Below are 22,985 nucleotides of genomic sequence, written 5' to 3' on the forward strand. Positions count from 1 at the left end.
CCATCCCTCCTCTTTTTATTCTCACACTGACATCTGAGATTTAGGCTAGATTATTTCCAAGCTCCTGGCTCCAGTGTCTCACCAACTACTCCACTCTGTTCTCCACTCCACTCCAATGAAATCTTTCGAACCACGGTTTTCAAGGTCACTGTAGCTGTTCAATAAACTTCAGTAGATCCCATGCAGAGAAGTGTGAGAGCAGCAAGGTTGATATGCTATCCTTAGAAAGGCCTCTTTGTAGGACTGCCCCTTGGCTGGTACCTGGGAACTTGGATTAAGGGGAGAGTTTGCTCTGCTCCCAACTGATCAGGTGACTCTCTTGGCCCAAACTGTTGGTGCAAACCACATGGCTTATGCCGAATACCCACTTTCCTCCAGGAGCCTAGAATTTTGATGGGAACGTGGTAGAGGATGTCGATGGGACCAGCCACCAATAGAACTCCTGGGTAAGGTGTCTCTAGTAAGCCCACAGGCAGACACCATTTCTCAAGTGTTGTCAGTTTGTTCTGGAGGAATCAGGCACACCCCAGTGCACTGAAAAGCAGAGACATTACTTTGCTGACAAAGATCAGTCGAGTCAAAGCTATGATTTTTCTAGTAGTCATGTACAGATGTGACAGCTGGACTGTAAAGAAGGCTGAGAGCCAAAGAATTGATGCTTTTGAACTGTGGTGCTGGAGAAGACTCTTGAGAGTCCCTTGGACAGCAAGGAGATCCAACCAGTCCATCCTAAAGGAAATCAACCTTGAATATTCATTGGGAAGACTGATGCTGAAGCTGAAGCTTCAATAATTTGGCCACCTGATGCAAAGGGGCAACTCACTGGAAAAGACCTGGGTGCTGGGAAAGATTGAGGGCAGAGGGGAGAAGGGGACAACAGAGGATAAGATAGTTGGACGATATCACCAATTCAACGGATGTGAGTTTGAGCAAACTCTGGGAGACAGTAAGGGACAGGGAAACCTGGGGTGCTGCAGTCCATGGGGTTGCAAAGAATGGGACCTGATGGAGCAACTGAACAGCAAGGTGCAAAATATTACCAATTTCCAACTAAAAGGTTCATTTGAAGCAAAATGGCTCTATTAAGGGAGGCCTATTTTCTCTGTAACTTCCATGCTAGAAAGTTAATTTTTGCATAGCCCTGCAAAACTTTCTGGATTCGTTGAAAATAAATGTGAGAAATAGCTCAGAAACAGACATTCAAAGAAAAATAAAGTGTGGTGCAAAATACAGATAATATTCAAAATATCACACCAAAATCTCCCAGATAATAATATTGTTCTTGAAAGTTACTCTGAGAAAAGGACAGAATTAAGAGAAACTAGCAACTCAGTAGTTGGCAGGAAAGGGGTTGGGTTCTTGTTCAGTCAAAGCCCCTTGTCTCTCAGGACGAGGTGGGTGACAAAGGAAACAGCCCCCTTTGAAAATATTATGAATTCACTTGATAAAATACATGTCAAGATCAAAAGATTCCAACAAAAGAGCCCGCAGAGAAACCTTTCTGAGTTTCCTGCTGCTTCTGTATACATACCTTGCTAATTAGTTACTTCTAAAACCAATTATTGCTAAAAATTCATTTTCCCAGTGATCCACAAAAGACCCACAGAAACCACTGAGGATGTCAGACATGAGACTCTCCAGCCTGAAATAGATCCCTGGCTTGACTGACAGGCAGCTCCCTCCCTTTGAGGTGTAGGTATCATCCACGCTTTAATGAAGTTGTTTTACTATTATTTCCAGAATAAATTTAAGTTACATCTGACTATTCTAGTCTGTGTAATTCTTGGCATAAAGAAAAGCGAATTACAACTTGTGAATTGCAAAGCCTGAGCATAAGCCTGTGGCGTTCTTCTCTTTGGAGCACATTCAAGCTTTTAACCACTTCTTCCATGGAAGTTGCCATAATGACCGAAAGCTGTTTCCTAACTCTAAGTGTGTGTCCTTAGAGCAAAGACTTTCTGATGAATCAGATTGGCAAAGACTAAGAAGGATAAAGAGGAAGGTGAGATGACATTGTAGCTAAACCCCATCTGTTCTCACCTCCAGGTTTTCCTGCTAAAAACTGAAAAGCAAAGCCTTTCAAACAGAGAAAAACTAGAGAACAATTAACGTAACAAAGTCACGAATGAACCAACGTTTTCAAAGACTTCAGGCACTAAAGAAGAATTTCCACATTTCCCTGGTTGAATTTATAACTGGACTTGCTTCATCATTTATCCTGTTCAGAGTTTGATAAATGGTCACTTCTCATAAGCACACATTCATGTTAGGAAGACAAAAACGTTACCTCCAAATCCTAAGAGGGACTTTGAGCACAGATAGAGGCAGATGAAGGATGGCATGCTGCAGTGCAGCAGTTTCAAAGTGACCGGAGTGCAGGCATCCTGGCTGCTATTCCTCCAGGAAGAGATTCAGCGAAACACAAACAGATCCAGGGAGGTAAAGGCAATTGTTTTCCGATCACATCCAGCTGCTCTCCTTGAATTCAAAGCTCGAAAAAACAAGCAAGGGGCAGGAAGCAATCACTGCACAGCATCCCACAGTGTCCTTCAGACCCGTCTCCGAATCGTTTTCCCGGCCCCTCTCTGTAGCTTCTCTGCATGACGGTGCAGCCCTCTGAAAAGTGCTGTGAAGCAGCTTCAGTGGCAGCAGCAAAGAGAACACCGCGAGTCACAGAGGGCATCCTAGGACCACCGGCTCCCGGGCATCTTAGACTCTTCTGCTTTGTATCAAATTTTCAGTGTAAATATGTAGATGAGCATTTTAGAAATCCTTAGTTTCCCACAATTGCCATATTTTTAATTAGATTTTTTATGTAGACCATTTAAAAAGTCTTACTGAATTTGTTACAATATTACTTCTGTTTTATGTTTTGTTTTTTTGGCCACGAGGCTTGTAGGATATTAGCTCCCCAACCAGGGATTGAACCTGCATTCCCTGCATTGGAAGGCAAAGTCTTAACCACTGGACTGCCAAGGAAGTCTCTTCAATGCCCTATTAATGGGTTTGCGTGCTCAGTCGTGTCTGACTCTTTGCAACCCCACGGACTGTAGCCCACCAGGGTTATCTGTCCATGGGATTCTCCAAGCAAGAATACTGGAGTGGGTTGCCATTTCCTCCTCCGGGGGATCTTCCTGACCCAGGGATTGAACCCACATCTCCTGCATTGGCAGGCAGATTCTTTATCATTTGAGTTACCTGGGAAGCCCATGCTGTATTAATACACACAGTTTAAACATCTACCAACAGAGCTACCAAAAGCAAAATGGAATAATGATGCTGATTTCTTTTCCTCCTTTATTTTACCAAAGACTCCATTGAAGCTCTTCCCTTCTAACTTTCTTTCCCCATATTTCTTCCAAGAGAGTCTGAGTTCACTGAATTGCTTAATCTCTAAAGTATAAAAATATCAGTAGGGCTACACTAGCCAGGCCAATAAGCAGAGATTCTCCAACTAAGTAAATGGGGCAAATTCCAACAAAGCTAGTCTATGAAATAGAGGCTCCGGCGGTGGGGAGGGACCAAGAAACAAGCAAGAGCTTTGCTTTCTGATCATCTATTGTGCTCTAGGCTAGTACTTATGGTATGTTATATAAACATGAATCCAAAATCAACCCCCAAACACTGAGCTATCAACCCCATCTTTAGATGCAAAAATAATCTCCAAATGGTCAAGTAACTTGCTCAACATCTCCTACACACAAGTAAGAAAATCACCACCCAAGAGAAAAATGATCAAAATATAGGAAGAGACATTTCACAGCCGCCAGTAAGCGTGAGAAGTATTCATCATTATTAATTGTCAGAGAAACATAAAACTCCAGCAAGATAACCATTCAATTAGCAAAAATGAAAAAGTCCAACAAGTGTTAAAGAACTGTGGACCTACATTCCAATGAGAGTGAAAATTAGGTCTACTGACTTTGGAAAACCATTTGGTTCTATGTCCTGAAGTTAAACATTCATAAACCCTAGGATGCAGCAATTCCACATCTGTCCAAGAGAAATTTGTTTTCAATTTCAATTATTATTTTTAATTGAAGTATAGTTGATTCACAATGTTGTGTTAGTTTCAGGTGAACAGCAAAGTGATTCAGTTATACGTATATTTATGTCTATTCTTTTCCAGATTCTTTTCCTTTATGAAAGTGAAAGTGAAGTTGCTCAGTCATGTCCAGCTCTTTGCGACCCCATGGACTGTAGCCTACCAGGCTTTCTTTATAGTTTGTTGCAAAGTACGGAGTATAGTTCCCCGTGCTAAACAGTAGGTCATTGTTGCTTATCTATTTATGTACAGCATTGTGGACATGTTAACCCTAAACTCCTCATTTACCCCTTCCCCCATTCTCTTTTCATAACTCTAAGTTTGTCTTCTATTTGTATAGACCTATTTCTGTTTTGCATATAGGTTCATTTGTATCTTTTTTTGTTAGATTCCACATATAAATGATATCTTATGGTATTTGTATTTTTCTGGTTTATTTCATTTAGTATGATAAGATCTAGGTCCATCCAAGTTGCTGCAAATGGCATTATTTCATTATTTTTTATGGCCAAGTAATATTCCATTGTATGTGTGTATCATATCTTCTTTATTCTTTCACCTGTTGGCAGACATTTAGGTTGTTGTCATGTCTTGGCAATTGTAAATAGTAGTGGTATGACCATTGGGGTCATGTATCTTTTCAAATTATGGTTTTCTCTGGATATATGCCCAAGAGTGAGACTGCAGGATCATATGGTATCTCTATTTTTAAATTTTAAAAGAAACCTCTGTACTGTTCTCCAAGAAACTCTTACACATGTGCACGAAGACTTCTGTTCAATGTCAAAATACCCCTCTCTACAACAATAACGTTCTGAAGACACACAAATGCCCCATCAACAAATGACCATATAATACACTATGAAATGCTTCACACATTAGAATATTAAACAATAGAGCAAAACAAAAGTAGTACAGTGTATCATCATGTAGATGAATCTCTGAAATAAAAAATTAGTTTCACAGGATTACATGCAACATTATATCCTTTATAGAAAGTAAAAGATAATTATAATTAAAGGTTTCCTTTTCGGATTTCTTATGAATGCAGTGAAAGCACATGGAAAGGAAAGAAAAGGAGTAACAAACATGAGACTCAGGATAAAGTCAGGGCAGGTGGAGCTGGAATGAAATAAGGGAATGGCCTGATGGTTACGTGAAGGTCACTGTCAAATCCTGGCTTTTGTTTGGGGAGGTGGTCTCATTGGTCTTGTGTGAATGCATACTTAATCCCTTAGTTGTGTCCAACTCTGTGACCCCACGGACTGTAGCTCACCAGACTCCTCTGTCCGTGGGATTCTCCAGGCAGGAATACTGGAGTGGGTTGCCATTTCCTCCTCCAGGGGATCGTCCCGACTCAGGGATCAAACCTGGGTCTCTCCTACATTGCAGGTAATTTCTTTACCTGCTGAGCCACCTAGGAAACCCCCTCACTAGCCTTACTGCATTTAGAAAACAATGAAATAAAGAGAAAACACCAACTGGAGTGTATCATTGACCGAGGATTACTAGTAGTCTAATTCACACAAGTGTGTGCATACTAAGTCACTGAGTTATGTCTGACTCTTGTCTACCCCATGGACTGTAGCCTGCCAGTCTCCTCTGTCCAAGAGATTCTTCAGACAAGAACATCAGAGTGGGTTGCCATGCCCCCCTCCAGGGGATCTTTCCAACCCAGAGAATGAACCTGCATCTCTATGTCTACTGCATTGGCAGGTGAGTTCTTCACCTCTTGCATGACCTGGGAAGCCCAGTTTGTACATCTGAGGTCCTAAAAACACCCAAAGAAACAAGAAAAAAAACAACAAATAAAGAAAAATTGGGTCCAAGTCATACAGTGCTGCATTAAGGACTCAAATTCAGGTTCAGCAGACTCTGAAGCCCCCACTGCCACCAGAACAGAGACCTCTACCCTGCTTTCAACTAGAGACGTACAAACAGCACAACTGACTCCCATTCATCTATGAGGATGGAGCAACCTTGTCTACAGGTCATAACCAGAACCAATCAACTTAGTTTTTCCAGCTTGTGTTGAAAGACAAGAAAGGTATCACCAGTCTAACAGACATTTTGAACAGTACACAGACCAACCAAACCTAGCATCCTGAACTGGAAGGGGCTGTCTCACTCTCACAGACTCAGAGTCCTTGGGACGCAAGGACTTCAGATGATGATAAAGGTGGTGATCCTGATGATTTAACGCTGTTATCTGCTTATCAGCCAGAGCACTACCAACGCTTTTTGACATGTCCCTCACTACAATCTATGAGGCATGAATTATTATTGTTTCCAATTTAAAGACAAACTGTAAGAAAAAGAGGTCAAGAAATTTCCCAGAGGACATACAATTATGATGGAAGTCTTGAACCCAGTTGTCTCTTGTTCCATTGTCCAAGCTCTTAATGGTGGTGATACTAATACACACACATATGTACAGAAACACACACAGTACCAACACAAATATCCACATGTACTTTCATGTGTATAGATACACACATGTGCGTGGACACTACATATATAAATGCACACTCATACATATACATATAGACACACATCATATACACATATGCATGAACATACACCCATGCACAATCTGTATTTAGACATACATATTCACATACATGTATTAACACTTATGCATATATACTCATAACAAAAGATACATACTCATAAGCACACATGTATAGACACATATGAACACACACACACATGCACTCATATGTACAGACACAAACACACAAAATGCTGCCTAGTTTTTCTGGCATTACTTGAGACTCATTAACTATTTTCAAAAACCCTTGTGTCCCTTCCCTTCTCCAGCATATGTCACTGAATCATCCATATGAGAAGCAACGTGGCTTAAAATGAACGTGATTCCCTTGGAGCAGCTGGTCCATGACGCCCATCCTGGGGCTCCCGGTTACAATCCTTGCTGGTGATTTCACACGTGCTTCCCGCCATGGCCTGTCCTTCACACCCCTGAGCACCACAGCCTCCCATTGTATCTCACTTTCTGCTCCTCCTCAGGGCCAGGCCCACACCTGCCAGTGGCCTCTCAGAGCAACTTAGTGGAAATGAAGCCATCGATATTTGTAACCATATCTCTTTAAATTTGGGAAAATCTATTAAGTCTTTTTGCTGTGACAAAAGCAAAGAAAAATTTTGCCTAATTGTTGGTGATGTATATACCAGATGGAGTCTGGAATGTAACCAGCACTTAATGAATGGCCACCATTAATATTATAAAAAATAAGACTCACTATTATCATCACTCACAGGGAGTCTAGACTTCCTAAATTTGGCTTCTGAGATCTTATTTTTGGAGGTTTTTAGTTTGGTGCATTTACCTGGTGGCTCAGATTGTAAAGAATCTGCCTCAGTGTGGGAGAGCTGGTTTGATCCCTGGGTCAGAAAGATCCCCTGGAGAAGAAAATGGCAATTCTCCAGTATTCTTGTCTGGAGAATTCCATGGACAGAGAAGCCTGGTGGGTACAGTCCATGGGGTCACAAAGAGTTGGGCACGACTGAGCACCCAACACACACACACATACACACACCCTTACAGTGTCTAAATGTGAAGTTCTCCCATGAGTTTAGGTTCAGTTATAAGAACATTCTCTCAAATTGGATTTTAAAAGCTAGAGGCTCCAGAGAATAATGAAAGAGTAAACAGGCTACAATTTCCAGTACTTGCTGTTGATGTAAGTAAGTGAGATGGGTATGTGAGTTGGAAGTGGGATACAAAAATGCAAAAAAGGAAAAAAGCTCAAAAAGCAACAACAAAAAAAGCCTGTACAAACTCTGAATCACTAAGATATGTGAGAGCCAGGGAAAAGGCGCATGGAACTCCCTTTCCCCCAATCACTGCTTCCCCCCCATCCCCCAAACACACATACACACTTCATTGTTTAGTTCTGGGACAGTCCATCAACCACTCAGGTGCCACTAGTGGTAAGAATCTGCCTGCCAATGCAAGAGATGCAGGTTCAATCCCTGGGTCAGGAAGATCCCTGGAGGAGGAAATGGCACCCCACTCCAGTATTCTTGCCTGGAGAATCCCATGGATGGAGGAGCCTGGTGGGCTACAGTCTGTAGGATTGCAAACAGTTGGACACAACTGAGCACACACACACACACACACACACACACACATTCTACCAAATGTCACTTAGACCTTCAAAACACAAAACCTTAACCTTTCTAAAAACTTAGGATGTTGTAGTTTCACCTTGTTAAAAAATAGAGACAACAGACTCCAAATGGAGTCACCTGTGCTAAGCCTCATGTCAGCAAACCAAGACTTAAATCCCAACCTTCTTGCAATTTCTGCTCCTCCCAGGTCTGTAATCTTATACCAGTCCATCTAGACTTGCCTGGACAGCAGAAATAGGTAGTCCACTGATAACTGGCCCATTTTTCCATTCCCCAAAGGAAGTAAGGGAATCTGCTCTTTCTTTCTCCCCACCCCGTGTGCTTATAAAAACCTCCCATTTGGTTCCGCTCCTTGGAGCTTTTTTTAACTTTGTCAGATGGGATGCCTCTCGATTCATGAATCATTGAATAAAGCCAATTAGATCTTCAAATGGACTCCACTGAATTTTTTCTAAACAACCTGTACCTTTCATGGAGAAGGCAGAAACAGAAAAGCAAAAGAGACTAAGGATTTGGAATGTTGAGTTTTCACATCAAACTAGAAAATTTTGCTCCATGGTGTCTCAGTAAAAAGCCCTCCAGTGTGATTTCAGATCCAAAGACCATTGGGGTTTGCTCTCAAACTGAATCCTGAGGCCATGGGAGTCCACAACAACTACATTTTGCTCTTACATCACAGAAGAAGTGCAGTGGGAGATTGAGAATGATCCCAGGCTAGAAAAAGTTCTCAACACAGAAGAAAATAAGCCAACGGAGCAGGAAAAGCTTCACAAAATCTTCATCCCGCAAAGACTAAAAAACAGGTAAAGGAACATAAGAGATCTTGGCAGCTGCCTCCAGGCTGGTTAGAGACGTGGGCTTTAAATAGATGTTTCCACAGAGAACAGGATCACATCTGGAGCCTACAAGTTAATTTCTCCCAACATCAAACAGATGCTTACTCTTAAAATGCTAAACAGTATATGTTTAAGGAGGCTCTAAGACTAATGTTTTCTAAATACGACAAATGTGGCTTCGTATTTTCTTACAACAGCCAAAATGGTTTTAATGCAGAGAATATCAGTGCTGGGAAGAACCAAGGAAATAAGCTCTTCCAGCCCTCATTTTAGGAAGGAAGAACTGAGACCCCGTTAGTTACATGACTTACTGATTCTATGTAGTTTGTGACTGAGCAGGAAGTCAGACCTGAGTGGTGATTTTCACTTATTTTAACCTCTCATAAAAACTTAAATGTCCCCTGGAATTACAGGAACTGTCATGAAAGTGTAAGCGCCAACTAAAAGCAGCCCCTGGGGACCCCTGTTGTTGTTCAGTCACTAAGTGGTTTCTAACTCTTTGCAACTCCATGAACTGCAGCACGCCAGCTTCCCTGTCCTTCATTCTCTCTCAGATGTGAAATTTGGCAGGACTGATGCTGGAGCTTCAGCAGACCTGGCAAAGGGTCCCTGGAGAAGTGGCTGGCCTCTCCCAGGAATTGGGAGCCGCTGCTGATGTCATGACAGGGACCCAGAGCAGCAGAGGGGAAGGTGGCAAATGCCACAGGGTAACTAAGGACCCTGAGCCCATGAGATGCACCTTAAATACTCCAGAAAAAAAGGGGGGGCAGTGAATAGGAAAGGAGAATCTGGACAGGGTCCTGGAATTTCTGAGATTCAGGCAAAGGGATGAATCGGGGAAATAATCTCTTCTGACTCTTTTAGTCACTGTGACTCCCAGGCAGGGTGGCTGAGACCAATAGGTCATAAACCATCGTAGAAGACGTACAACAGTCCCGACCACCTGCCAAGGTAATCCACCGAGGTGAGGTCTTTCAAATGTCCACCAGTCTCACAAGAAAGGCATTTGCCTGCCCACTGTACTCACGAAGCCTCGGGAAGCTCAGAGACATTGTGGTTGAGTCTTGGTTTTAATCCAAGTCTACTGACTCGGGAACCAGCCCAGGAGACACAGTGGCCCAGGCGTGACCCATTTACCTGTTAGAATGACCATCTTAGTAGGTTATCCAGGGCAGCACAATTCAAAATCAACAGCTCTTCTTCCTCTTTGTTTTTTTTTTTTTCCCCAGAATATCGTCTGGATCCAGCTGACTACAAGGAACAAGTATACTTCCGAAAGTCAGGTAACCTTCCAGGAATTCTTTGTTTCCTCATTTCTAACATGTGCTTTTTCTCTGACTGTTTCAACATCTTTGAAATCAGGATGTGAAACTGATTCATATATTCAATGTGGCAGTGTTTCCTACCCCCAAAGTGTTATTAAATTGATGGGCTGATCATATAGCAGCTGAAAGTTGAAGAGTCATTGTATTTTTTTTTTTTTTTTTTTTTGTATTGGAGTATAGCTGATTGATTACCTGCATTGGGAAGATCTCCTGGAGAAGGGAATGGCTCCCCATTCACTATTCTTGCCTGGAAAATTCCATGGACAGAGGAGCCTGGTGGGCTACAGTCCATGGGGTTTGCAAAGAGTCGGACAGGACTGAGTGACTAACGTTTTCATTTTTTCATAGCCAATTAACAATGTTTTGATAGTTTCAGGGGAACAGGGAAGGGACTCAGCCATACATATACATGTGTCTATTCTCCCCCAAACTCCCCTCCCATCCAGGCTGCCACATAATATTGATCAGAGTTCCATGTGCTATACAGTAGGTCCTTGTTGGTTATCTGTCTTAAACTCCCTAACTATCCCTTTCCCCAGTCTTCCACCTGGCAACCATAAGTTGGTTCTCTAAATCTACGAATCTGTTTCTGCTTTGTAAATCAGTTCATTTGTATTTTTTTAAGAGGACAAACACCTTTGAAAACTCAGATTAACCATTCTCACATGCTTATCCAGCATGTTTCTGCTCTAGAACATGTCTATAAGTTCTCTACCTATCAATCACTGGAAATGAGGGTATGGCATAAACTGGCAAAAAGCTGAGGCCTTAAATTCCTAGATTCAATCACTAAGGCTCAGTAAGGGCCTCTCCATGCCAGATCCAAAATTCCTGGAATGAATCTGCTGTGGTAAAATCCATCCCATTGAAACAGGTGTGACTGAAAGCTTTTGATAGGGGTTGTCAGGTATATTTTGATGCTGTTCTGGCACTGAGTTTAATATTAGTAGATCATCTCATTTTTCCTGGGGAGATAGCAAGGTTTAACTTGGGGTTTCATAGAGTCGGACACGACTGAGTGACTAACACACACACACACACACTGCTTCATTTCATAGCTTTACAAAGTTATTTAAACTCTTTGGATGTTTCTTCCTCATCTAAAAAAGTGAAATGAATAGTACCTGCTGCATAGAGCTACGGTAAAGATTGTGACCTCTTAACAAAAATTATTCCAAACTTCTTTGTGAAATAAAATGAAGAATACAGAACAAAGAGAAAGATGAAAAGACTGGCATGTGACAGGTGTTCAGTAACTGTTCATTACCTTCCCTGAGTAATAGTTTATGTTTTTCCCATTCTAAAAGGGAGAATTTCAGTTACTGTAATCAATAAATATATGAAAATAACTCCTAACCACCAAGTGTGAGACATTCCAAAGAATCAAAGTATTTCATCTGCTTCAAAGTGAAAATCTGTAGCAAATTAAAATCGAAGGCACACAGCTTCAAAGAGAAGGCTGACTTGAATTAAAAAAGATGAACATAATGCTAAGTCCAGCATGAAACGATGACTCAGAAAACTGGACTGCAGGCCCCTGTGACTCTTACTGTACAATCAATGGCTGCCTTGTATAGAGGAGGGTACAATTTCCCCCAATTAATAGAATGACCCTTTCATGCTTTCGAGAACTGTGTGAAACTTTTGAAGAAAGACATGCAAACCCAAATTGAAAAGAAAGAGAAAAATAGATAAATATGCTAGGTGTAGCTTAATTTCAGCTTTTGCTGTTTTTTGACTTATAAATTCACCCAATTGGTGTCTGCAATTGTAATTTACAAGGGGTGGATGCTGTTGCCAACACATGATCATCTCTCTGCTTATTCCTGCTACTCAAAATAATATTGAAAGAGCTTAAATATTTATCTTTGAAGCAAGTAATGCAAATACTATTGCTGCTACTCAGTCGCTAAGTCTTCTCTTGGGTCATTAACACTAGATTTGACAAGAATTTCTTTCTATATTAAGGGTTCTAAAGAAGCTATATTCTAATACTATTTTGTATTATTAATTATCACATAATGCATTAGAGTTGTTGTTGCTGTTTATTTGCTAAGTTGTGTCCCACTCTGCAACCCCATGGACTGTAGCCCACCAGGCTCCTCTGTCCATGGAATTCTCCAGGCAAGAATACTGGAGTGGGCTGCCATTTCCTTCTCCAGGGGGGTCTTCCTGACCCAGGGACTGAACTCAAGTCTTCTGTATTTTCAGGGAGATTCTTTGCCACTGAGCCATCAGGGAAGCCCGAGTGCACATAGTTCAGTTCAGTTCAGTTGCTCAGTCGTGTCTGACTCTTTGCGATCCCATGAATCGCAGCATGCCAGGCCTCCCTGTCCATCACCGTCTCCTGGAGTTCACTCAAACTCATGTCCATCAAGTCAGTGATGCCATCCAGCCATCTCATCCTCTGTAATCCCCTGCCCCCAATCCCTCCCAGTATCAGAGTCTTTTCCAATGAGTCAACTCTTTGCATGAGGTGGCCAAAGTACTGGAGTTTCAACTTTAACATCATTCCTTCCAAAGAACACCCAGGGCTGATATTCTTTAGAATGGACTGTTTGGATCTCCTTCCAGTCCAAGGGACTCTCAAGAGTCTTCTCCACCACCACAGTTCAAAAGCATCAATTCTTCGGCACTCAGCTTTCTTCACAGTAGAGATCTATTTAAAAGATAGATGATTCTCTTGTATACTGCTCTTCTGAATGTGTTTATCAATAGATATCCTCAAAGGGAACTCAAAATTCTATCATGCTAATTATTTCCCTGTAGGAACTCCATTTTCCACGTGCCTCCATACCAGAGAATTGGGGATAGGGTGAGGGTCTACTTATAGGACCTACCCCCATCACTCAGGCTGCCTGACCCTCTGCTCAGATTGACTTTGACTTTGGGAAACACCATCAGGACTGAAGTAGAGGAGAGATAGGCTGGAGTACTTTCCCCTGGTTTCCTCCCAGCTATGATGCCATGTGCTTCCCAGGGGCTGCATATGTCTCCAAGGACCTGATCTCCAAGGACCATTCAGTTTGCAGACTCCTTAAAAAACTAAAAACAGAACTACATATGATCCAGCAATCCCATTCCTGGTCATAAACCCATAACCAGAAAACTATAATTCAAAAACACACATGCACCCTAATGTCCATTGCAGCTGTATTTACAATAGCTAAGACATGGAAACACTGAAATGTCCATCAACAGAGGAATGGGTAAAGAAGATGTGGTACATGTATACAATGGAATATTAGCCATAAAAAGGAACAAAACCATGCCATTTGCAGAAATGTGGATGGACCTAGAGACTGTTATACAGAGTGAAGTAAGTCAGAAAGAAAAAAAATATCCTATAATATTGCTTATATGTGGAATCTAGAAAAATGGTGCAGATGAAGGTGTTAGTCAGTCATGTCTGACTCTTTGTGACGCCATGGACTGTAGCCCACCAGGCTCCTCTGTCCGTGGAATTCTCCAGTCAAGAATACTGGAGGGGGTTGCCATTTCCTTCTCCAGGGGATCTTCCTGACCCAGGGATTGAACCCAGGTCTCCCACATTTCAGGCAGACTCTTTACCAACTAAGCCAACAGGGAAGACTAATTTGCAAAGCAGAAAGACACAGATATAGTGGAGGGTGGAATGAATTGGGAGATTGGGATTGACATGCACACAATACTATGTATAAAGCAGGCAACTAATGAAAACCTACTGTATAGAGCAGGGAGCTCTACTCAGTGCTCTGTGGGGACCTAAATGGGAAGGAAATATTGTTGGCACCATTCTTGTTGGAAGCATTCTCTCCTACCCTTCCACTCACACTGAATGCTGTAAAAAGCTTCCTCCCCTCACCATGTCAGTCTAGGGTGGTTACGGCTCCCTCCTCTTCTGGTCTTGGTACTTCAACATCTCTTGTTGGCTTCTATAAAATTCCCTGCTGAAATTCACAGCTGCACGTGCCTCCTGCTTCCTGGGGCAGTCCTAATGGCTACATCCACAAACGAAGCTAATAGATAGCTAAAATGTGTTTGTTCTGTACTTCAATAATTCAGCTAGAGCAAAATTCTGCATTTTGGCATATGTCATGTATTTTTAAGTCATTTATTTGACCAAGCTATATTAGGCAGAGAAGTTGAAAGATTCAAGGATCATATGTTATGAATAAGTAGTCTAAATATTCTTAAATGTCAACAATTATATTGCATTGTGTTTTTCTGTGTGTGGTACTGTTTAAGATAAATAGGATTTCCTGTGTGGTCATTTAAATGATGTCCAAAGATAATTATTTGGCAGCTTGGTTATTCAGTGAGCTCCATGAAGCCTGACAACATGATATATTTATAGGCAGATGCTGGAAAAACAGTTGGTATTCAAATCCTTGGTGTCCTAGGTAATTACAGTCATTTTTTAATATCTTCAGAACCTTCACAATTCTTTAGCCCTTTACATCCACAAGAAGCAATGGCAAGAACTCAACTTGTTCAAGTGTCCTGAGAAAATGTGAATAAATTACAGATTTGGGTTTATAACATTTAAAAAATTCAGTAGAACAGACTTTAACACACATCTTGGAAATGAACTGTAACTCACATCTGTCACTATCTGTAGAAAACAATTAGTAAGAAGAATACTTTGATGCAACTTTGAGAAATAGGGATCATCAGGAAGAAGCAGGGAAGTTAGAAATTAATCAAACAGCAATGGGCCTTATAATTAGAAAAAGACCATTCAGGGTTGAGTGCCCGGGCAGTACAGACCATGTACAGCCTTTCAACGTCCTTCTTCCCTTCCTGATTCTGTCCCCTCACATGACAGCCATGAAATTTCCTTAAGATGTAAAAGCAACCAATGAAAGCTTAAAAGATGGAGAGAGAGACCGGAAATAGGGAGAGAGGGAGATAAAGAATTTTAATTCTGGAGAGCAGCTAGAGTTTGTTTGACTCCTATAATCTATTAGTGGCTTTAACATAATGAAATAAAATAATTCTGTAGGACACAAAAATGAGAACTAAGATGAAAATCAAGACAGCTGCAATGATCACAATAAATTTCTCTATATTATGAATGTAAGCCTCTTAGAAATACCTCCTTAAATCCCTTAAGATAATACCTAACCTCAATTTGACGAGAGTAAAATGCGGCTCACACACAGAGGCACTAAAATAACACACTTTGAAATGATATTCAGAGCTTCATAGACAACGAAGACAGCACTCATTTAAATAAAGTACCATCTCACACTTACCAAACTGGGAAACATGAATTAAAATAATAAATCTAATGTTGGCAGGAGTTGCTAGGAGCCCTATGAATTCCTGTAAAGGAGTGCAATAACTTGGGACACAACCATGCAATCTTCAAAAAGAGTCAGGATGTTGAGCACAGCCCAAAGAGTGAAAGTGAAAGCCGCTCAAGCTGCTCCAGCTCTGTGACCCCACAGACTATATAGTCCACGGAATTCTCCAGGCCAGAATACTGGAGTAGGTAGCCGTTCCCTTCTCAAGGGGATCTTCCCAACCCAGGCATTGAATCCAGGTCTACCTCATTGCAGGCAGATTCTTTGCCAGCTGAGCCACAAGGGAAGCCCCCAGCCTGGGACCCAGTAATTCCAACTTTAGAATCGGTACCCTTAAGATGCAATGGAAAGAGAAAAAAGTTGTGTGCATATGATGTTTTCAAAATACCGTCCATAATGTGGAAATGGCCCTTTTCCAACTATAAGTGAGTGAGCTAAGAATGTTATGTTATTATGATGAAATAAAATAATTTTAAGTTTGAAATATATGAGTATGTACATCCCAGAAAAGTTTCTATATAGTCATCTTGAGCAAAAAAGAAAAATTTAAATGGTAGATCCATTCATTTATTCAACAAAAAATTTTTTATAATGCTTACTGTCTTCTCACAGCCCTGGACTTGAGGATACATCCAATGCTCATTTGTCATGGTTATTTTCTTGTTAAGTATATCGACCAAGGCCACAAAGCTTTTGTGGTGAGCAAACATGAGAATCATTTGGTTGAGAGGGAAAAAAAGTGGAAGAAATATTAGGAAAGGAAAATTTCAATTGGCATTTGCAATGATTGCTAAAAGTTTGAATTTGTCATTTTTCTTTGGTAAAACATGTGAAAATCTCACCTTTATTTTGACCTCTAAGTATAGGGTAAAAAGAAATGCCAGGAGTGAAAGAAAAGGGAAATCAAATAAAAACATTAAAAAGATTTCAATATGTCATTTTCTGGAAAGGGAGAACACCCAGAAATAGACACATGATGTCATCTTTTACAGCCTCTCCCCTTCCCAGAAAAATGAAATAATTGCCAGAAAAATTAAATAATTGCCTACAAAAGAATACTAAGCTAGGCATGGTCTAGACTTAAAAATGCTTCAAGCTATGATGAACTTCCTCATTGTCTCTCATTTTTTCAAAACAAAGAGAAATGAGCTATTTAATTATTATGATCAATAATTTACCTAAAACGTTTTGCCACCCAAAAAACACTAGAAAAATCATCCCAATCTTTAAAAGAGAAGCTAAGAGGGGTTCCCTGGTGAAAGTGAAAGTCACTCAGTCATGTCTGACTCTTTGTGACCCCCATGGACTATACAGTCCATGGAATTCTCCAGGCCAAAATATTGGAGAGAGTAGCCTTTCCCTTCTCCAGGGGATCTTCCCAACCCAGGGATCGAACCCAGAACCTCCAGAATTGCAGGTGGATTCTTTACCAGCTGAGCCACCAGAGAAGCCCAAGCATACTGGAGTGGGTAGCCTATCCCTTCTCCAGCAGATCTTCCCGATCCAGGAATTGAACAGGGTCTCGTGCATTGCCGGCAGATTCTTTACCAGCTGAGCCACCAGGGAAGCCCTGGTGGTTCAGTGGTAAAGAATCCACCTGTCAATACGGAAGACAAAGGTTCCATCGCTGGTCCGGGAAGATCACACATGCCTTGGAGCATCTAAGCCTTGTGAACCACGACTATTAAGCCTGTGCTCTAGAGCTGGGTGGAGAAGGCAATGGCACCCCACTCCAGTACTCTTGCCTGGAAAATCCCATGGACGGAGGAGCCTGGTAGGCTCCAGTCCATGGGGTTGCTAAGAGTTGGGCACGACTGAGCAACTTCACTTTCACTTTTCACTTTCATGCATTGGAGAAGGAAATGGCAACCCATTCCAGTATTCTTCCCTGGAGAATCCCAGGGACAGAGGAGCCTAGTGGGCTACCGTCTATGGGGTTGCACAGAGTCGGACACGACTGAAGCAACTTAGCAGCAGCAGCAGCAGCTAGAGCTGGGGAACCACAATTACTGAGCCCATGTGCTGCAACTACTGAAGCCGGAGCACCCTAGAGCCCATGCTCCACAACAGTGAGAAGCCACTGCAGTGAGAAGCCCATGCACCGCAACTAGAGAGTAGCCCTCGCTGGCTACAACTAGAGAAAAGCCTGTGCAATAACAAAGACCCAGCACAGCCACAAATAAAGTAAATTAAAAAAAATTATATATATATATATATATACGTATTTTTTTTAAGAGAGAAGATAGACTGCCAACTGGCCATTGCAAGAATGGCCCTCAGCTGTCTGGGGATCCTGGGGAGATTATCCAGGGAGCCCCTCAGGGGTTCTGGATCTATCTAATTTTGCAGCACAAGCCTAGGAATGTGTTGGAGGAGGGAGGTTGCACTGGCAGCAAACAGGTAGCCAGTTCACCCAGAACAGAGGTGGCGGGGGGCATATGGACAAGGAAGCAGGAACACAGAACTCAGGGACCAAGTGATGCTCTCCCCCACCCCCCAGAGACCCTCACTTCACATGGGGATCATCCATCCCAGCTGTCCATCACCATGGGGAACTTCAGGGGCCTGGAAATCCATATCTCTGGGAACACGCTATGTTATATCCTGCTTTAATGTAAGAGTCTCTGGATGTTTTCAAGTCAATTGCCATTAAAGAAAAAAAACCATACCTTCTGGCTGTAACTGTTGACATCTTTCTGTCAATCACATCACTGCCCAAATGTGACAACCACGCAGGTCTCATGAAGACCAGGAGATCTCAGCTCTAATTGCCCTTGAGAACCACCTGGGAGCCTTTAAAAACTGACACCAAGGCCCAGGCTTCAGAGACATGAGCTTAATTGATGGGGCCCAGACAGCAATAATTCTAACTCCCTGGTTGATTGTAATGATGGCTATGACAACACCATAGACATTGTATTGTTTGATTTCTTAGCATCCTGTAGACATGGTTCCAGGTTTCCCTTGTAGCTCAGTCAGTAAAGGATCTGCCTGCAATGCAGGAGACCCGGGTTCTATTCCTGGGTCAGGAAGATCCCCTGGAGAAGGAAATGGCAACCCACTCCAGTATTTTTGCCTGGAGAATCCCATGGACAGAGGACCCTGAGGTTGCAAGAGTCAGACACAACTTAGCAACTAAACCACCAGACATGGTTCCAGTAGTCATGTACTGGTATGGCAGCTGGACCATAAAGAAGGCTGAGTGCCAAAGAATTGATGCTTTTGGATTGTGGTGCTAGAGAAGACTCTTGAGAGTCCCTTGGACAGCAAGGAGATCAAACCAGTCAATCCTAAAAGAAATCAACCCTGAATATTCATTGGAAGGACTGATGCTGAAGTTGAGGCTCCAACACTCTGGCCACCTGATGTGACCAAACTTAGGTGGCTCAGTGAGCCAACACACTGGAAAAGAATTTGATGCTGGGAAAGATTGAAGGCAAAAGAAGAAGATGGCAGAGGATGAAATAGTCAGATAGCATCACAAACTCAATGGATACGAATCCGAGCAAACTCCAGCAGATTAAACTGTTTGTTCCCCTTGCAGGGAATGTAAGCAGTCTCTCAGTAATGAAGTCCCAATATAGTCTAGCAGTGAATACCAAGGATGAAAATTCAATCAAATCAGAAGATACTTTCACACTGCCCTATTCCTTCTGAAATTAAACCACCAAGAAATGAAGCACTACATGAGGTCATCAGGACACAACTATTGTCATTATAATTGGAAAGGTCTAAGAAATGAGTAGAAAATTATCGCTCTTGCAAGAATTAATTAAAATCTTATTAAAGGACTAAAAGGCTATGCCTTATGAGCACTTGTTAAGTACACAGAATTAATCAATTCACACAAGGCACTTTGAGAATAAGCAAATGATTAGTGACTAGTTCTCTAAAATGACCCAACTTTTAGCTTCTTGAGGGCTTCCTTGGTGGCTCAGTGGTAAAGAACCCATCTGCTAATGCAGGAGATGCAGGTTCAATCCCTGGGTCAGGAAGTTGCCCTGGAGGAGGAAATGGCAACCCACTCCAGTATTCTTGCCTGGGGAATCCAATGGATAGAGGAACCCGGTGGGCTACAGTCCATGGGGTTGCAAAGTGTTGGACATGACTGAGCACACACACCTCCATTAGCTTCTTGAAAACTGAAGTAAAAATACAGCTTAAAATTACCAGAAAAGTCTTATGGGCAAATGTCTTGTGGTTATAACTTGCTCTCTTAGGAGAACAGCCCAATTGTTTAAGATCCAATATCATCACTTGGAAGAAGTTGTTTCCAAGAGAATCCTTGGAGCTAACGTGGAGAATTGACAGCTGTGCATGTTAACATCAGTGAGGGAAGGAAAGGATTCTACTTTATCTCCTCTAGAAATTTCCATGTAGCCCTTGAAGAAAACTCAGGAGCCAGGGTCTCTTTGTTTAAAGCTTCTCCATCAATTGGGCCTCCTGAACGACCTTGGATCTCCAGCCTTCCTTCCTGCCATCATCTCAGTTTGCAAATGCCCATCTAGCTCATCTCCAAGACCAATTCATGTGCCATCTCTTTTGAAAATCCCTCCCCACCACTCCCCGCCGAAACACACACGGAAATAGCTTCCGGCAGAAGGAATCTGTGGCCCATTTGGTACTTGTTCTGACCACTTTTGCAGGTAAGTGTGAAAGCTCACAAAGAATAGGATATATCCATACAAATTGTGAAATTATTTGTTCTAGCTCTGTGAAGAATACCGTTGGTAGCTTGATAGGGATTGCATTGAATCTATAAATTGCTTTGGGTAGTGTACTCATTTTCACTATATTGAGTCTTCCAATCCATGAACATGGTATATTTCTCCATCTATTAGTGTCCTCTTTGATTTCTTTCACCAGTGTTTTATAGTTTTCTATATATAGGTCTTTAGTTTCTTCAGGTAGATATATTCCTAAGTATTTTATTCTTTTCGTTGCAATGGTGAATGGAATTGTTTCCTTAATTTCTCTTTCTGTTTTCTCATTATTAGTGTATAGGAATGCAAGGGATTTCTGTGTGTTGATTTTATATCCTGAAATTTTACTATAATCATTGATTAGTTCTAGTAATTTTCTGGTGGAGTCTTTAGGGTTTTCTATGTAATAATTTCACAATTTGTATGGAAAAACAAAAAACCTCGAATAGCCAAAGCTATCTTGAGAAAGAAGAATGGAACTGGAGGAATCAACCTGCCTGACTTCAGGCTCTACTACAAAGCCACAGTCATCAAGACAGTATGGTACTGGCACAAAGACAGAAATATAGATCAATGGAACAAAATAGAAAGCCCAGAGATAAATCCACACACATATGGACACCTTATCTTTGACAAAGGAAGCAAGAATATACAATGGATGAAAGACAATCTCTTTAACAAGTGGTGCTGGGAAAACTGGTCAACCACTTGTAAAAGAATGAAACTAGAGCACTTTCTAACACCATACACAAAAATAAACTCAAAATGGATTAAAGATCTAAACGTAAGACCAGAAACTATAAAACTCCTAGAGGAGAACATAGGCAAAACACTCTCTGACATACATCACAGCAGGTTCCTCTATGACCCAGCTCCCAGAATATTGGAAATAAAAGCAAAAATAAACAAATGGGACCTAATTAAACTTAAAAGCTTCTGCACAACAAAGGAAACTATAAGCAAGGTGAAAAGACAGCCTTCAGAATGGGAGAAAATAATAGCAAATGAAGCAACTGACAAACAACTAATCTCAAAAATATATAAGCAACTCCTACAGCTCAATTCCAGAAAAATAAATGACCCAATCAAAAAATGGGCCAAAGAATTAAATAGACATTTCTCCAAAGAAGACATACAGATGGCTAACAAACACATGAAAAGATGCTCAACATCACTCATTATCAGAAAAATGCAAATCAAAACCACTATGAGGTACCATTTCACGCCAGTCAGAATGGCTGCGATCCAAAAGTCTACAAGTAATAAATGCTGGAGAGGATGTGGAGAAAAGGGAACCCTCTTACACTGTTGGTGGGAATGCAAACTAATACAGCCACTATGGAGAATAGTGTGGAGATTCCTTAAAAAACTGGAAGTAGAACTGCCATATGACCCAGCAATCCCACTGCTGGGCATACACACTGAGGAAACCAGAAGGGAAAGAGACATGTGTACCCCAATGTTCATCGCAGCACTGTTTATAATAGCCAGGACATGGAAGCAACCTAGATATCCATCAGCAGATGAATGGATAAGAAAGCAGTGGTACATATACACAATGGAGTATTACTCAGCCATTAAAAAGAATACATTTGAATCAGTTCTAATGAGGTGGATGAAACTGGAGCCTATTATACAGAGTGAAGTAAGCCAGAAAGAAAAACACCAATACAGTATACTAACGCATATATATGGAATTTAGAAAGATGGTAACGATAACCCTGTATATGAGACAGCAAAAGAGACACTGATGTATAGAACAGTCTTTTGGACTCTGTGGGAGAGGGAGAGGGTGGGATGATTTGGGAGAATGGCATTGAAATATGTATAATATCATATATGAAACGAATCGCCAGTCCAGGTTCGATGCACGATACTGGATGCTTGGGGCTGGTGCACTGGGACGACCCAGAGGGATGGTATGGGGAGGGAGGAGGGAGGAGGGTTCAGAATGGGGAACACATGTATGCCTGTGGCAGATTCATTTCGATATATGGCAGAACCAATACAATATTGTGAAGTTTAAAAATAAAATAAAATTAAACAACAACAAAAAAAAGAATAGGATATATCCCACCCCAGGACTCAGAATTGCACCTTCCCCATGAGTAAGTATTTAAAATGGATTTGACAAACAGATGGAAACTGGAGGAAATCTATTGAATGAGTCTCTCTTTTAGAACCCCTGGAAATGTCCTTACTTTTCTCAACAATTATTGAAAAATTTCCAAGTCAGTTCTTAACCAAGTCTGTGAGTACCAGGGATGGGTGTTAGGGCATCTGTGAACCGCTTAAAGTTGTGTATCAATTACATGCTTATTCTAGGAGGTGGCTCTCCTTCCCTCCCAGTCACCTTCCCCACTGGAGAATCCTCACAGCTCTTTTTGTCTTTAAGGTAACCATAATCCAAAAATCAATTTAAAAAATCACTGTCCTACATATATTTTGAATAAACAACAAGGTACAATAACTTGAAATGGTTAAATAATGCAGTGAGCCACTCATGGCAGTCTCTGTCTTCTGAATATTTATTAAAGAAAAATGATTCTCTGTTCTGATGGCTCCAGACAACTATTTCCCCGAGGGCCAGAATGAGCCACATGACTCTTAGAAACTTCTAGCATTGAAACTAGAAG

General features: G+C 41.5%; 1 long non-coding RNA gene across 1 annotated transcript in view; it reads left to right on the forward strand.

Moving 5' to 3' along the window:
- The first annotated feature begins 5,049 nt into the window (after nt 1–5,049).
- LOC132343774 (uncharacterized) overlaps nt 5,050–22,985 on the forward strand; it is a 33,314-nt gene continuing 15,378 nt past the window's right edge. Inside the window, exons 1-2 of the long non-coding RNA XR_009492727.1 lie at nt 5,050–9,000; nt 10,263–10,316. This is a non-coding gene — a long non-coding RNA (uncharacterized lncRNA). The remainder of the gene's footprint in view (nt 9,001–10,262; nt 10,317–22,985) is intronic.

The sequence above is a fragment of the Bos taurus genome, chromosome 24 (genome assembly GCF_002263795.3).
Source record: "Bos taurus isolate L1 Dominette 01449 registration number 42190680 breed Hereford chromosome 24, ARS-UCD2.0, whole genome shotgun sequence".
In the NCBI taxonomy this organism is placed as follows: Eukaryota; Metazoa; Chordata; class Mammalia; order Artiodactyla; family Bovidae; genus Bos; species Bos taurus.